Here is a 15,670-nt window from a genome sequence, read left to right on the forward strand (position 1 = left end):
GTTTATCAGTAGAGGGCACTATAGGACCATGCGATATTTATTGTTTGCCGTGGAATGCAACTTTAACTTTAGGCGCCTGCAGTACTGTACCGGATTGTGGTTGTATATATTTTTTATTGTTGTATGCAGCGCCATACACGATTACATATGGAGCATTTGATTTTGCTCATTTTACCCTTCGTGACAAAGAGATTATCACTCTATTTAAGCTGAGTGAATGAATGCTTTCCAAAAAAGAGGATGTAATGTCATGTACATTCACATTATATATTTTTAAAACAGTTATTCGCGTCTTCACATGATTATAAATAGGGATGTGTAGGTCAATTGTTTTTTTTATGAGGCTAATAATGTTTCAATCCACCACTTTTCAGATAGATATGCAATACGCAATGAGAAAATTATGAGGGTCTTAATAACCTTCTCACGATATTTTCACTGATTAGCGGGTGGGTCATAAAGGATTAAAATAAGCCCATCTCGACACAATGCTCAACAGCAACGTGTTAAAGTTTTGGATAAAAAAACATGCTTTAGCCATACGTGGTCACATGGCAACAGTTTATCAGTACAATTTAAACCCAATCCCCAACTTGAATGCTAACCCCTGGCTCATTAAATGTTAACCTCTAACCTCGGTTCAACGGTTTTTAAAGATTCCACATCAGAGACCCCCTTTGTTCTACATCTATCGGCTCTCCTCCCACCACCCAACGTGAAGTACGCAGTTCCCTCGTTATTCGCGACGAGGGATACGTTCCGGAGATGCTCGTGAAAAGCAAATTTCGCGGATAATGACATGGGCCTACGGAAACCTATCCATTTAATGAATTGCCTTAAATAAATAAGTAAATACGCTATAAAATACGTGAAGATTACCATAATAACGCATCTCTTTGTCTCATCACTTTGTCTCATCACTTTGTCTCATCACTTTATCTCATCACTTTCTCTGTCGTCACTTTATCACACCCCTTTCTCTCTATCACTCCATGCAGTCGTGTAGAATTCCAGATGCGATTCGTGGATAGCCAAAATCGCAGACAGCAAGATCGTGAATGGTGAGAGAATACTGTACACGTAGCCAACTGATTAGCACGGTTGGCTACGTGCGGTGCGAAAGAAGTTCAACATGCACACATACATTAGGGCCAAAGAAGCAGCTGGCACTTCCCCGGAAAATTTTACCCCCACCACTGAAGATTTGATATTCAATGGTTACTGTCACAGAAAGTGATTGTGCCCCCTTCAATTAAGCCTGCCAGCCATGACTGCCACCTAAATGGCATTCTCAGGGCACGACCCCGCACACACACAGGCAGCCACCCCGCGCTCTTCAACTTTGGCTTTCAGTATTGGACCATTGCCCAATGCGCACACTGCACAGTATACTGTCGCAGTCTAAATCATCATCTGCCGTGATCAATCCGCTGCTGCCTGCCCAAGTTGCCACCAGTGCTCACGGTCTAGCGATGCCACTATCCAGGTGGGGCTCATGTACAGGGGTGGCCCAAAAGTCGGGGCACACATGAGGTTATTATATGTATTTAAACTAATCACATAGAGAGGGTTATTTTATTTACTTTAACAAATGTTCGAATTTAGAAAACAATATTACGGGTGTGATGTTTGGACATTCATCAATTAAGTTTCGTCTCAATTCATTCATGATTACAAAATGGGACCTTTTTTTCCAGTATCAAAAAGGCTCCATTTAGTAGCTGCTCACCCCGAGCTATAAATGCTCTGATAGTGGCATTGTCTTTGTATTGTTCGCCTTTTGGCGTCCTTTGGTCTGACACTGGTGGGACCAGGTCCTATATATATATGTTATCAGAGTATGTTTGTTTGCATGTTCACCACAAGTACTGTGTGTAGTTAATGCAGAGTGACTTATTTCCTTGCAAAAGGTTTCTGTTTGGTGTTTGAACATATTAACGCCTCCTGTTTTATAGCCAGAAAGGGTAAAAGCTATTCTTAATCATTCATGGTTCTTGGTCTAGGTGACCCCTAGAGGAGGAAGAAAAATGAATAGAAATATTAATAATGACAATACGTAAAATATTACTTAAATAATGAACAATCAAAAAATGCTCGTGCCAATGTTGGGCCACCCTGTGCGTACGCCGATCCTCATCCCGACATCTCGTTGGTGGTCTTAATCCTGGGCGTGTTCCCATCCCTTGGCTGTCACCTTAGCCTGGACTGTCGGTCAACATTCCTTCTCGTGATGTGTCCTGCCCAAACCCACTTTTCTTAACAGTCAATATAATGTCTCTAATATGTCTCTATGATGTTTGTCTCTGATCCATGTGTTCCTTTTCCGTCAGTCGGTATAAATCCCAAACATGCACCTCTTCTTTGTGCACTTTTAAAAAGTTGTTCCATTTTTGTCAGTGTCCTTTGTGTCCGATCCATATTACACAGCAAGTAACGTGCTCCGATTGTTAAATAATCTATCATGCACACTGCTGCAAAAAATATGTTTTTATTTCTGTTTTAAAACATATACTTTACCTTCTGCAAAACGATGTTAGAGCGTTGTTTTTTTGTAAAAAAGAATTTGTCCATTAATTTGGTTTAAATCTATTAAACTCATGGATGAGCGGACATTGCATATTAGTTAATGTCATGGGGAATGTAAGTAGATTGTTATCTTATAAAAAATAAGAATAAGATGCGGCTGACAAAGAAGCGATGTTAAACTGCAGAAAGGCTGAAGAGGAGACATTTATTTTTTTGGTAAAAGTGAACTCTGAACATGCAGAGCAAATAAACATACCTCCTTAATCAAATAGAACACACCTATACACGCATTCATTCCGCACAACTCATTAATCTTACGTTCATATGAGAATAGGTTTTTTCCCCTTTTATCTGGCAACAAAACAGGTGTTAAGTTGTTAAAACACCAAACTGAAACCTTTTACAAGGAATCATGTCTGCATTAACCAACAATACTTGTGGTCAAAATGCAAACAAAAATATACTCTGATAATATATGCATTGTCTTTGAAACTGATTGGTCCACACCAGAGACGTTCATAGCAAATACATCCAGGCAATGAAAGCCATCTGTTAGTAACAATGACCATAACCTATTTATGAACTTAAGAAGCAACTTAATTTGTCCATCTGCAGCGTCAAGTAAGGGTCAATTCTCACCGGAAGGAGCCATGCGCCTATACTGTTGATGATGAGCAGTGTATGACCTATGGCTTTTGACTTAGGTCAATGAATAAATACATTTCACCAGGCTCAATCTCATGGGATTTTACGAATTCCTAAACTATCTTCCAATTCATCTTCTTGGTTCTTTCGGTAAAGTCACGTAGAAGGGAAATAATAAAATAAAATAAACATCATAAAATACAATTCTCACGACGTTTCGGCCACAACACAAGTAGTCGTCCTCAGGTGAAGAAACAGAACTGTCGGTAAGACAGCGCTCCAATGCGGAGCTCCAATGTGGAGCGCTGTCTTCCAATTTGGAGCACTGTCTTTCCGACAGTTCCGTTTGTTCACCTGAGGATGGCTACTTGTGTTGTGGCCGAAACGTCGTGATAATTTTATTTTATTATGTTTTATTTTTATTATTTTATTATTTCCCTTCTACGTGACTTTACCGAAAGAACCAAGAAGATGAATCCCTGCAGTCACGAAAGCTTTAAATCGAAATTTATCTTCTAATTCCTATTTTTATATATGTTAGATGAGGATAGTTTTGAAAAATTAAGGAATTTCCAGGTAACTTCAGGTGGTTGGGTAGTGGACGGAGAAAAGCCTAACAATGATTTAGGTTACTGGTCTAGAGGAATTTCATTTAGGACCGTAGTTTAGGAATAGGTTCACCCAATCAGGAGTTTCAGCCAAGCTATTACTGGCTTGCTCAGACATATGTCAACTTCTGGCCTGGACATAAGACTTTCATTTTGAAATCACATTTTTTAAAACTTGTTTAGATCTATGGAATTTCATCACTTCTACATTCTGCATGTTAATCACAGGATACCCTTTTCATAAAGCGGTTTATATTCTGCTATTTTTAAAGGATTTGTATACTGTAGCTTTAAATAAATTATCATAAACCTTGGGAAGGCAAGGTCAGAAAATACATGAACAGTAGAATGCCATCCTAGCTCCATTTCTAAATAATAAAAGCTGCGTTCTGATAATGGTCTGACACTATATTTTCAGCGCTCTGTATATAATTAACCATTTCGTTAAAATGAACTGAATTACGTTTGATTTGTTTGCACAATTAACACTGCTGTAAATGGTGATGTTTTCTGGCATTACATTAGCAAGTAATACCCAATGATTATGCAGATCTCATACATTACAAGAAGCGAAATAACTAACAAAAAAATTTCATATTCAAAATGTAATTTAGCTCCGTAAAATTAAACCCAAAATAAAACGGGTGTCAGATGTCACTGTGATCACAGGCCTTGCTCATAGGAATTGCCTCGGTGAATAAGTGGGGGCTGTTCCCAGGCAGGCGTGTGTGTGTAACCAAATCAAAGTCAAACAGTTATAAGTTAACGTTTGTTTTTTTTGTCGACTGGGAAAGATTCGTACGTGGTGGGTTTGGGATGATGGGTCGTATGAACAGGTGGATCAATGAAATACCTGGTGAAGTACAGCCCCATATCTTGAGAGGACAGCGTCTTGCGACGCATTTTCAGCATACCACCTCCTGCACAGTTTGACAGGGAAGGTATTTATTTAACCTCTGGACTGGCTTTCGCAGGGATTTTGCGAGGAGGAAATGTTTATTTTACGTAGCATGCCCACATTACCCTTGGCACTTGTGTGAGACATATGCAGCAGTATACAGTGCTGTATATAAATATTTATAGTGTAAGTATGGTGTGCATGCTACGTATACAGTACGCACAAACCGTGTTGCATGGATAGATACATATTTACAGTACATAACATGTAGTCACGTACTATACACGTATATTGGATGCAGCACAATTTGTGCAGATACACATGTGCTGGTCACACTGGCATGTGATTTACACAAGCACACAGACACCTAACTTAATGGAATATTGACCAGCTATCTGCATTGGCATTTGGGATCTGTTTTGAGGGGGGCTGGCAGGGGGGGAGGGGGTTTGACACAATTCAAGAGCTTGTACTTGATTTGAATTAGTAATTAAAAAAATGTGTACAGCTGCGATTCTCCAAAACATGAAATGCATTATTTTCTTTGCAAAGAAGACAATTCTCAATTTTGAACATGTACTGGCAACAACAACAACAACATCCAAACGCATTCAATATCCCGCGTAGTTCAACGTTTGACATTGATAAATAGTTAAAAAGCTACGAAAAATCGTAATTGGAACGCCGTAGAAGAATTTAAAACATTCTAAAACTACTGTACTTCGCAGTGACCGTAAAGATTACGGGAATGAGGTATTTAAATAAAAAAAACACCCAGTGTATAAAATGAAGACGACAAAAGCAATACTTCATTCGTGCAATAGATGTTGGCTTTAATAAAACATCTCAAAGTCTCTTAATGTTCGTAGGTATTCCACGAGAACAAGTTGCTCTTTTAAAGGGCAATTCAAGCAGAAAGTATGTGGGGGGGGGGGGGGGGGGGGTTAAGCAGAGTTCAGGTCGGCCAGTGCTACTCTAATATTTAGATCCTGCTGAGTTTTGTGTCTCTGTCCTAAGAGGATACTTACCGATTTAAAGCTTTAGTGACTGCAGGGATTCATATTCTTGGTTCTTTCGGTAAAGTCACGTAGAAGGGAAACAATGAAATAATAAAAAAATAAAACAATAAAATTCTCACGACGTTTCGACTGCAACACGAGCAATCATCATCAGGTGTGAAAACCACAACAAGAAAATTTGAAAAAAGTGTCGGTTATTTTTAACGTTAGCACCACGGAGAGCGATTTGACAGTTTGTTCAGAAGGACGATTTCCATCTATGTTCGGAAAAGAGGACTTTACCGAAAAAAACAAGAATATAGGATACTTACCCTTTTTTTGAGCAAACCGTGTGCTTGGTACACCTGACAGGAACGCTTCGTGCCACGTTATGGCGCCCCTCGCCCTTGTTGCAACGAGGTCGTTCCTTTTTGGGGGGACGGGGGTGCAGGCGAGGAGAAGGGGTGAGTTGGGTTTGATTGTTTTTGGTAATTTCTCCCCGTCGGGATCACGAAACTGAAGGGGAGCGTGACGTGGGAGAGCGATCGCAAACCCAAAGCGACCTTTTTATCGGTTAATTCGGCAAGCGCTGAAGGCCCTCTCATAACGCTTATCCGCAATTTTTTTAAAAATACAGCGGAGGGAAAAAAGTATTTGATCCCCTGCTGATTTTGTACGTTTGCCCACTGACAAAGAAATGATCAGTCTATAATTTTAATGGTAGGTTTATTTGAACAATGAGACAGAATAACAACAACAAAATCCAGAAAAACGCATGTCAAAAATGTTATAAATTGATTTGCATTTTAATGAGGGAAATAAGTATTTGACCCCTCTGCAAAACATGACTTAGTACTTGGTGGCAAAACCCTTGTTGGCAATCACAGAGGTCAGACGTTTCTTTTAGTTGGCCACCAGGTTTGCACACATCTCAGGAGGGATTCTGTCCCACTCCTCTTTGCAGATCTTCTCCAAGTCATTAAGGTTTCGAGGCTGACGTTTGGCAACTCGAACCTTCAGCTCCCTCCACAGATTTTCTATGGGATTAAGGTCTGGAGACTGGCTAAGCCACTCCAGGACCTTAATGTGCTTCTTCTTGAGCCACTCCTTTGTTGCCTTGGCCGTGTGTTTTGGGTCATTGTCATGCTGGAATACCCATCCACGACCCATTTTCAATGCCCTGGCTGAGAGAAGGAGGTTCTCACCCAAGATTTGACGATACATGGCCCCGTCCATCGTCCCTTTGATGCGGTGAAGTTGTCCTGTCCCCTTAGCAGAAAAACACCCCCAAAGCATAATGTTTCCACCTCCATGTTTGACGGTGGGGATGGTGTTCTTGGGGTCATAGGCAGCATTCCTCCTCCTCCAAACACGACGAGTTGAGTTGATGCCAAAGAGCTCCATTTTGGTCTCATCTGTCCACAACACTTTCACCCAGTCGTCCTCTGAATCATTCAGATGTTCATTGGCAAACTTCAGACGTGCATGTTTATGTGCTTTCTTGAGCATAGGGACCTTGCAGGCGCTGCAGGATTTCGTCCTTCGCGGCGTAGTGTGTTACCAATTGTTTTCGTGGTGACTATGGTTCCAGCTGCCTTGAGATCATTGACAAGATCCTCCCGTGTAGTTCTGGGCTGATTCCTCACCGTTCTCATGATCATTGCAACTCCACGAGGTGAGATTTTGCATGGAACCCCAGGCCGAGGGAGATTGACAGTTCTTTTGTGTTTCTTCCATTTGCGAATAATCGCAGCAACTGTTGTCACCTTCTCACCAAGCTGCTTGGCAATGGTCTTGTAGCCAATTCCAGCCTTGTGTAGGTCTACAATCTTGTCCCTGACATCCTTGGAGAGCTCTTTGGTCTTGGCCATGGTGGAGAGTTTGGAATCTGATTTATTGATTGCTTCTGTAGACAGGTGCCTTTAATACAGGTAACAAGCTGAGATTAGGAACACTCCCTTGAAGAGTTTGCTCCTAATCTCAGCTCGTTACCTGTATAAAAGACACCTGGGAGCCAGAAATCTTTCTGATTGAGAGGGAGTCAAATACTTATTTCTCTCATTAAAATGCAAATCAATTTATAACATTTTTGACATGGGTTTTTCTGGATTTTTTGTTGTTATTCTGTCTCTCACTGTTCAAATAAACCTACCATTAAAATTATAGACTGATCATTTTTTTGTCAGTGGGCAAACGTACAAAATCAGCAGGGGATCAAATACATTTTTTCCCTCACTGTAGTTTGCGGATAAGCGGTATAAGAGCATTTCCCAAAAAAAACAAAGACAAACCTACCCCCACCCCCTCCAGCAAATAAAATATTAAAGCAACCCATCGAAGACCCTGAGAGAAGAGGCGGGAGGCATCTCGTCAGCCGTACTGCCGCACAAGCCCGCCTTGCTCTGAAACTTCCCCAGCCGCGTGAGTGGATGTGTGCTTTGGTCATAGCCACGAACTCGGATCTAACCCAAAAAGACAACCCCACCCCCTCTATTATGGATAATATTGGTCGCGAAAGCCTAACGTGTTAAACCAGAAAACGTGTTGACAGACGTGTCCGCCTTTAATTAACAATGGCAGCATTCTGATTTTATTTTGTATTGAGTATCATTCGAAGGTGGCTGTATATTGCACAATGGGCTAGTCGCTCGTGAGATGTGACCATCGAAGATCCTTCCTCGTGACTTCGTTGCCCTGTACATTAGTGTTATGATTACACAACCTTTAACTCTGCTATATTTGTGTTGCTGCAGATATGTAGCTTTAAGCAATGCTACGCCTCTTGCTTACGCTTCCTTGAGCATGTACAAAAAAAAATCACCGCAGCTTGTGTGGCCGTGCTTTGTGAGGGCTTTCGCTAAAACCAGAACTGTCAATCTTTCTTATGCACGCATGCTGCATTTCAAGTATGCTAAACGTATCTGTACCAACAGCACATAACTCATAAATAGGGATAAAAGCAGGAGCATAATTTATCGTACACTCTTCGGCCCCATAGATTTGCAATTAAAGCAATGTTGCTCTCAAATGAATATTCTTTGTAGTGGATGAAAAAAGTGACTGAACTATTTGACTTAAAGATACTCCCCTGTATGAACAATTTGAGTGAATAGAACAATTTTCAGATTGCGGTGTTTATATTCAGGACGAGAGAGCGCTCGCGCGCTTATTGTAGTGCACACAACACGATACAATGAATGTATTGTGGTAAATGTGCTTGTTGTAAGATTATTGTTTGAAGTGGCGTATGGTGTGTGAACTCCATCAAAGTCTTACCTGCCCTGAATAAGAACTGCTTGCTCTGCTGTCGGCCCATTGCCTGAAGAAAACCAAAGAATTAAGGGTTAAACAAACCGTATGACGTTGCCCTACGACCAGTTTGGGTTCATTTTTGTCTTTCCCTCTGGCAATTCGGGTTTGTCGACTATCTGTTTTCAGTTCAGGGCACCTTCCTTGATTCATGGATTAAAATAGATATTGGCCAAAGTTTTAAGAAAACTGCTGCATATATCGGAGTGGTTTTTGCCACTATTATAATTGCTTAAAGAACAAAAAAGAGCCAGTTTAAAGAGATGTTAAAATTATATTAAATGTTCTCAAAACTTGTATTTGTGGCTTTCTTTTATATCTGCACATACATGATCAACACAATTTGGAATGATTTAGCATCCAAATGTTGTATGTATGTATGCTGAATTTCTTCCACACCGTACGTAGCCAACCGTGCTAATCGGAGGTGCGGAGGAATGACAACAAGGGACAACAATGTTACTGTATGTCCCATCGCTGTCGACAAAACGGTGGGCATACAGTGAGGGAAAAAAAGTATTTGATCCCCTGCTGATTTTGAAAGTTTGCCCACTGACAAAGAAATGATCAGTCTTTAATTTTAATGGTAGGTTTATTTGAACAGTGAGAGACAGAATAACAACAACAAAAATCCAGAAAAACGCATGTCAAAAATGTTTTAAATTGATTTGCATTTTAATGAGGGAAATAAGTATTTGACCCCTCTGCAAAACATGACTTAGTACTTGGTGGCAAAAACCCTTGTTGGCAATCACAGAGGTCAGACGTTTCTTGTAATTGGCCACCAGGTTTGCACACATCTCAGGAGGGATTCTGTCCCACTCCTCTTTGCAGATCTTCTCCAAGTCATTAAGGTTTCGAGGCTGACGTTTGGTAACTCGAACCTTCAGCTCCTTCCACAGATTTTCTATGGGATTAAGGTCTGGAGACTGGCTAGGCCACTCCAGGACCTTAATGTGCTTCTTCTTGAGCCAGTCCTTTGTTGCCTTGGCCGTGTGTTTTGGGTCATTGTCATGCTGGAATACCCATCCACGACCCATTTTCAATGCCCTGGCTGAGGGAAGGAGGTTCTCACCCAATATTTGACGGTACATGGCCCTGTCCATCGTCCCTTTGATGCAGTGAAGTTGTCCTGTCCCCTTAGCAGAAAAACACCCCCAAAGCAAAGAGCTTCATTTGGTCTCATCAGACCACAACACTTTCACCGAGTTGTCCTCTGAATCATTCAGATGTTCATTGGCAAACTTCAGACGGGCATGTATATGTGCTTTCTTGAGCAGGGGGACCTTGGGGGCACTGCAGGATTTCAGTCCTTCACGGCATAGTGTGTTACCAATTGTTTTCTTGGTGACTATGGTCCCAGCTGCCTTGAGATCATAGACAAGATCCTCCCGTGTAGTTTTGGGCTGATTCCTCACCGTTCTCATGATCATTGCAACTCCACGAGGTGAGATTTTGCATGGAGCCCCAGGCCGAGGGAGATTGACAGTTCTTTTGTGTTTTGTTCATGTGCGAATAATCGCATCAACTGTTGTCACCTTCTTTGGTTCTTTCGGTAAAGTCACGTAGAATGAGAATAAAATAATAAATTGATAAAATAAATAACACAATAAAATTCTCACGAGGTTGTCACCTTCTCACCAAGCTGCTTGGCAATGGTCTTGTAGCCCATTCCAGCCTTGTGTAGGTCTACAATCTTGTCCCTGACATCCTTGGAGAGCTCTTTGGTCTTGGCCATGGTGGAGAGTTTGGAATCTGATTGATTGATTGCTTCTGTGGACAGGTGTCTTTTATACAGGTAACAAGCTGAGATTAGGAGCACTCCCTTTAAGGGTGTGCTCCTAATCTCAGCTCGTTACCTGTATAAAAGACACCTGGGAGCCAGAAATCTTTCTGATTGAGAGGGGGTCAAATACTTATTTCCCTCATTAAAATGCAAATCAATTTATAACATTTTTTGACATTCGTTTTTCTGGATTTGTTGTTGTTATTCTGTCTCTCACTGTTCAAATAAACCTACCATTAAATTAATAGACTGATTATTTCTTTGTCAGTGGGCAAACGTACAAAATCAGCAGCGGATCAAATACTTTTTTCCCTCACTGTATTTATTTAGAAGAGAGTAACATTCTGTCATAGTCATAAGAAGATTATTGACTATGGGGTAGGGAGTCTACAGCACGGATGGTTGGGTGAAGGGAGTTGCAAGCACATTAATGGGTGCAGCTGAGTAGAATGATGGACCACTCACTGAGCACAGGTTGACTGGGGGGCTTGGACAAAGGCTTGGTTGCTGCAACGAAGGGTGCGTGGAGAGGAGTCGTGAGATGAGAGGGGAGTGTGGTGGGTAGCGGTGAGTCCACGGAGCATCTTGAAGACGGTGAGTGCGATCTTGAAATTGATTGGGAGCCAACTCAAATCGTCTCCACGGTAATCACAAGGGGCTTTTCCTCCTGGAGCTCTTGAGGCATAAGGCAGCAGGCCGTGATTGTGATATTGTTCTCAAAATTCTTTACACGGATGAAATTGGCATTGTCCTGCTGCTGTCTGAAAGGAAATGGCTGCAATTATGACTATTGCATTTTTTGTTGTTTAAAAACGTGGTCTGGTAATGGCAACGTATCATGAAAGACATTTTGGCGCAGCCTTTGGTATGTACGGTATTATTATCGTTATTTGTTTCCAGATTGCATTACATTTTCCGTCTGAAGAGTTGCTCGTTATTGATCAGAAGTGGTAGAATTGGTTTAAAATAGCAAATGAAAAGTGAACAAAGGAGCATAAAGAGGTGCATACAAGACAGACAGATGATTACATTAATCAGAGAACAAGAGTTACTTCGATACATCATATTTACTAAAAATGAAAGTAAGCGGGCTTGGGGCAGGACACATCACTCGAAGGGACGATGGTCGATGGACAAGACTGGTAACGAAATAGCAGTCAAGGAGAGGAGCATGCCTGAGTGAACCGTGGTTAACCTTTACAGAGATGGAGCGATGAGATCAGTTCACGCGTCGGAGCGAGATGGGTTGTGGGATTTCAAGACCGCGAAGGGTGTAGTTGACATGATGAGGCCTTCATCCAGCAGTGAAGAGATCAGAGTTGATGCAGCTATAAGGATTTAACTAAGGAGAAATTTGAAGCGCGATTACATGCGTGTGTATTTTATTGCAATCACGCTCTCGTTTCTGCATAGCAGCAACCCCCCCCCCCCCCACTAATTAAACACCACATTTCTGGCGCAGTGTGTTGTGTAACATTGAAGTCATAATATTTTTCCTGCACGTTTAATCATCTGCTTATGTAAAACGTACGCCACACACTGTATTTCACTTTATCAGCAAATTATTTTTTCCACGAAGATTTTAGAAACACATCGTGATCATCGTCATCATCTCCCTTCCCCATGTTGGCAGGGCGAACGCGGAGTATTTTTTGAGATCTCCATCTCCTGCGTGGCATGGCCTCACGGTCAAAATATCCACCCTGCTCGCATATCCTTCACTACCTTTTGCTGAGCTCTTAATCCTCTTGGCATCAGATGTCTACGTGCCCTCAATCCTACAGTTTTGCCTCCAACGGTTTAAAAGTTAACGTGGATGTGTTTTTTTTTATGGCCTCCGTTAATGTTGGAAATGTATTAAATTTGGAGTGTTGGATGGACAATAATGGTAGGTTAGCTTATTAAAGATATGTGCACGTGTGGAATTTATTTTTCAGCGGGGCGCAGTGGTATAGCGGTTATCAGGCTGCGCTAAGAACTTGACGACCCGAGTTCGACTCCTGAACACAGCCAACACAAGTGAGGATTGTCCGAACCAGTGCTGGATCTCCCCTTAGTCGACTCACCCTCAAATGAGTACCCGGCGCAGTGTATAAATATCGCCACTTGGGAGACAAAGGCGGCCGAGTGCAGTGTTGGCCACCCAATCCCTCGTGTGCCGTGCCCATCTTCAAAGGTGCTCGCTAACAGCACTTGCTTCAAAAGTTAGTTAAGGCTATAGGGGGGATCTTTGTCTTGGTTGTATTTTGCATACTCAAGAAGCAAGCATGTGTTGCCGACATTCAGTTATGATGTTGTAAATGTCGTGACTTTAAAGCTTTCGTGACTGTAGGAATTCATATTCTTTGGGTCTTTCGGTAAAGTCACGTAGATAGGTTGAAAGGAAATAACAAGTATAAAATAACAAAAGTAGTTTTTTGTTGAACCTATCGACGTGACTTTACCAAAAGACCCAACGAATATTGTAAATGTCATCGCACATTATTGTAATGTTGTATTTTAATTATATTTTAGAAAATGTGAATTATAGTAAAGGATTTGTTCAAATGTGCCCATAAATGAGAACATTCATTCAAAAACACAGCAGTTTATTCCAATTTGTATTACACTTTAAGATTATTGAATGTAAAAAGTATAGGCTTAATACACTGTAAGCCAACCTTATTAAATATATGCATGCCTGGCTCTTAAAGAGTTTGGAGAGGCTTTTTATTGTTGTTAGGAAGCGGTATTACAATTTGACAAAGGTTCACACTTATTGCTGAATCTATGTTGCTTATATATATACGTTACCGCTGACATTACATGTCATATCTTTGCTCTGACTTGTGAACCTCATAATACAGGGGACCGCGACAGGGTGATGACCTGATGTTTTGCATTAGCAGGGAAAGTGTTTTTTTGTTGTTGTTGCTGGCTACATAAATTATGTTGGGGGAGTAGAGAGATCAGCGATAGCGTAAAAAAAACGATGACCGTTTGTGTTACCCTATGGGGTAAAACAGCTCAATTTTAACAGATCGACGAGAACAAAATCTTCTGTGCCTTGATTGGAGGTGCATGCAGAGGATGCAAGGCATTGCGTGGTGGGGATATGGTAAGCTATTTGAAGTTTGGGAATAGAATCTGGCAAGAGTGTTTTAGACTGGATCAAGATGAACGTACTCTAATGGGCGCGACATATGTTTAGGAAGGAACGGCACAGGTTATGCAGAAATGCTTTAGATTTGGCACTCAGAGGTACGCGACCCAGTGGAATGCCTCAAGGCAAACAGTGCGATATTGTAAGGATGGATTTCGGAATGTACTTGTCAACTTAGCAAAAGCGACGCGATCTAGCAGAAGGAAGGAAGTGATAGCGAGGTGTGGTGACGTCCGTGGAATTGTCCTTGATGATCTCTTTACCTTGACTTGACCTTTGGTCAAAATCGTTGTCAACTTCACAAACAGTGAATGCGATATGGAATAATTTGAGGGCTTCTGATACCAATGGTTGGGGCAGTGTAGATCCCTTAGACACCTGTACAACAATTTTATTGTAATTGACTTCCTTTTCATTTTACTCTCCGCATTAAGTGTGGGTGAAATTTCCACGCCACTCATTTTATCTTTATTTTGTCTAATAACCAGAATATTTTTTTTTATTCACACGATTTCATTAATGCATCTGAATCGTGCTCTGTAAATGTGATCATTCTGCATGCGTGTGTGTATGAAAATGATCTGTGCGTGTGTGTGTGCGTTCATATGCAACACATATTTCTACTACTTATTCGAAAAACGAACGGGGGGGGGGGGTGAGGGGGAAGACTCGCGTGTATAAATAGGCCTTTAAGCTCTTCATAATTGTAGCTATTGCTAACTGGCGGTAAAAGCTGGCTGGGGGTCAATGGCACAGTGGGACATCACGGTTTATCCTCCGTCTCAAATCTTATCCGACGAGCAACATCAGTGGATGAGGCCTTTGCTATTTCAGACTCGGTGACGCCTGCGTGCCTCATTCCCTTTTTCGGGGGCACACCCGCTCGTCTGCTCACTTGAGTTTCATCAGCTGTCCTGGAGATTAAAAAGTAAAATGCTGTACGGTCTGTTCTCCTGCAACGCCGCGTGTTTTTTTTTTGATCGCGCGAATTGGATAGGACCCGATGGATGTTTTAGGGAACTCATTTTTTTTTCTGACGCCGATGCGAATTGGATATAACGCGATCGAGTGAACGGAACTGTGTCGCGCGAGTAGGGGGTAAGCGGTCATACGGCTGTCTCGGCGTAGCATCGCACAAGACATTGGGATGCTGCTGGATGTTTCTAGATGCTACCCACGCTCCACGGTCTTTGCTCGGCCTGCGTTATGCACCTCACGTGCTACCGCGGACTGTGGTTTACCCGACATTAAAATTATAGACTGATCATTTCTTTGTCAGTGGGCAAACGTACAAAATCAGCAGGGGATCAAATACTTTTTTCCCTCTACTGTTGGTGGACCACCCTTCTTCTTTCTTTGGGCGCTTCAATCGATCCGGTGTCACTCCAGCGCCGCAGCACTGGATCAAAGATGCTGCGGACTGTTTCTCAGCGCATGCTGTCATTTAACAGTGTCAAGGGACCGGCAGCAAAAAGGTTGAATAAGTGTGAACTCACCTGATCCCTCGCCCCGTGCTGCCGTGTCAATACGAACAGCTTCGGGGCGCATGGAGCTGCCACTCTCATTCCCCCCCCCCCCCCATTGCTGTCCGCCATGGGGAGGGAGGGAGGGGGGCTGGTGGGATTATCAGTTGCCGCATCGAGCTGAGTTTGCTCTCGAGAATTTGTTTGTGCTTGTCCAAAAAATGAAATGTGGGATTATGCACACACACGCATTCCGAAGCCTGAACCCCGTCACAAGCGAATCCACGCCGTGACT

General features: G+C 42.0%; 2 long non-coding RNA genes across 2 annotated transcripts in view; one reads left to right on the forward strand and one right to left on the reverse strand.

Annotated features, from left to right (window-relative positions):
• Positions 1-15,670, reverse strand: part of LOC142924421 (uncharacterized) — a 258,403-nt gene that overhangs the window by 22,748 nt on the left and 219,985 nt on the right. The window contains exons 2-4 of the long non-coding RNA XR_012941632.1: positions 8,952-8,994; positions 6,008-6,102; positions 4,633-4,699 (exon numbers count right to left, since the gene is read on the reverse strand). This is a non-coding gene — a long non-coding RNA (uncharacterized LOC142924421). The remainder of the gene's footprint in view (positions 1-4,632; positions 4,700-6,007; positions 6,103-8,951; positions 8,995-15,670) is intronic.
• Positions 1-15,670, forward strand: part of LOC116941900 (uncharacterized) — a 55,651-nt gene that overhangs the window by 18,609 nt on the left and 21,372 nt on the right. The gene's annotated exons all lie outside the window — the stretch shown is intronic.

This window comes from Petromyzon marinus, chromosome 13 (genome assembly GCF_048934315.1).
Source record: "Petromyzon marinus isolate PM22_M1 ecotype Great Lakes invasive population chromosome 13, UKy_Petmar_22M1.pri1.0, whole genome shotgun sequence".
NCBI classification, from domain to species: domain Eukaryota; kingdom Metazoa; phylum Chordata; class Hyperoartia; order Petromyzontiformes; family Petromyzontidae; genus Petromyzon; species Petromyzon marinus.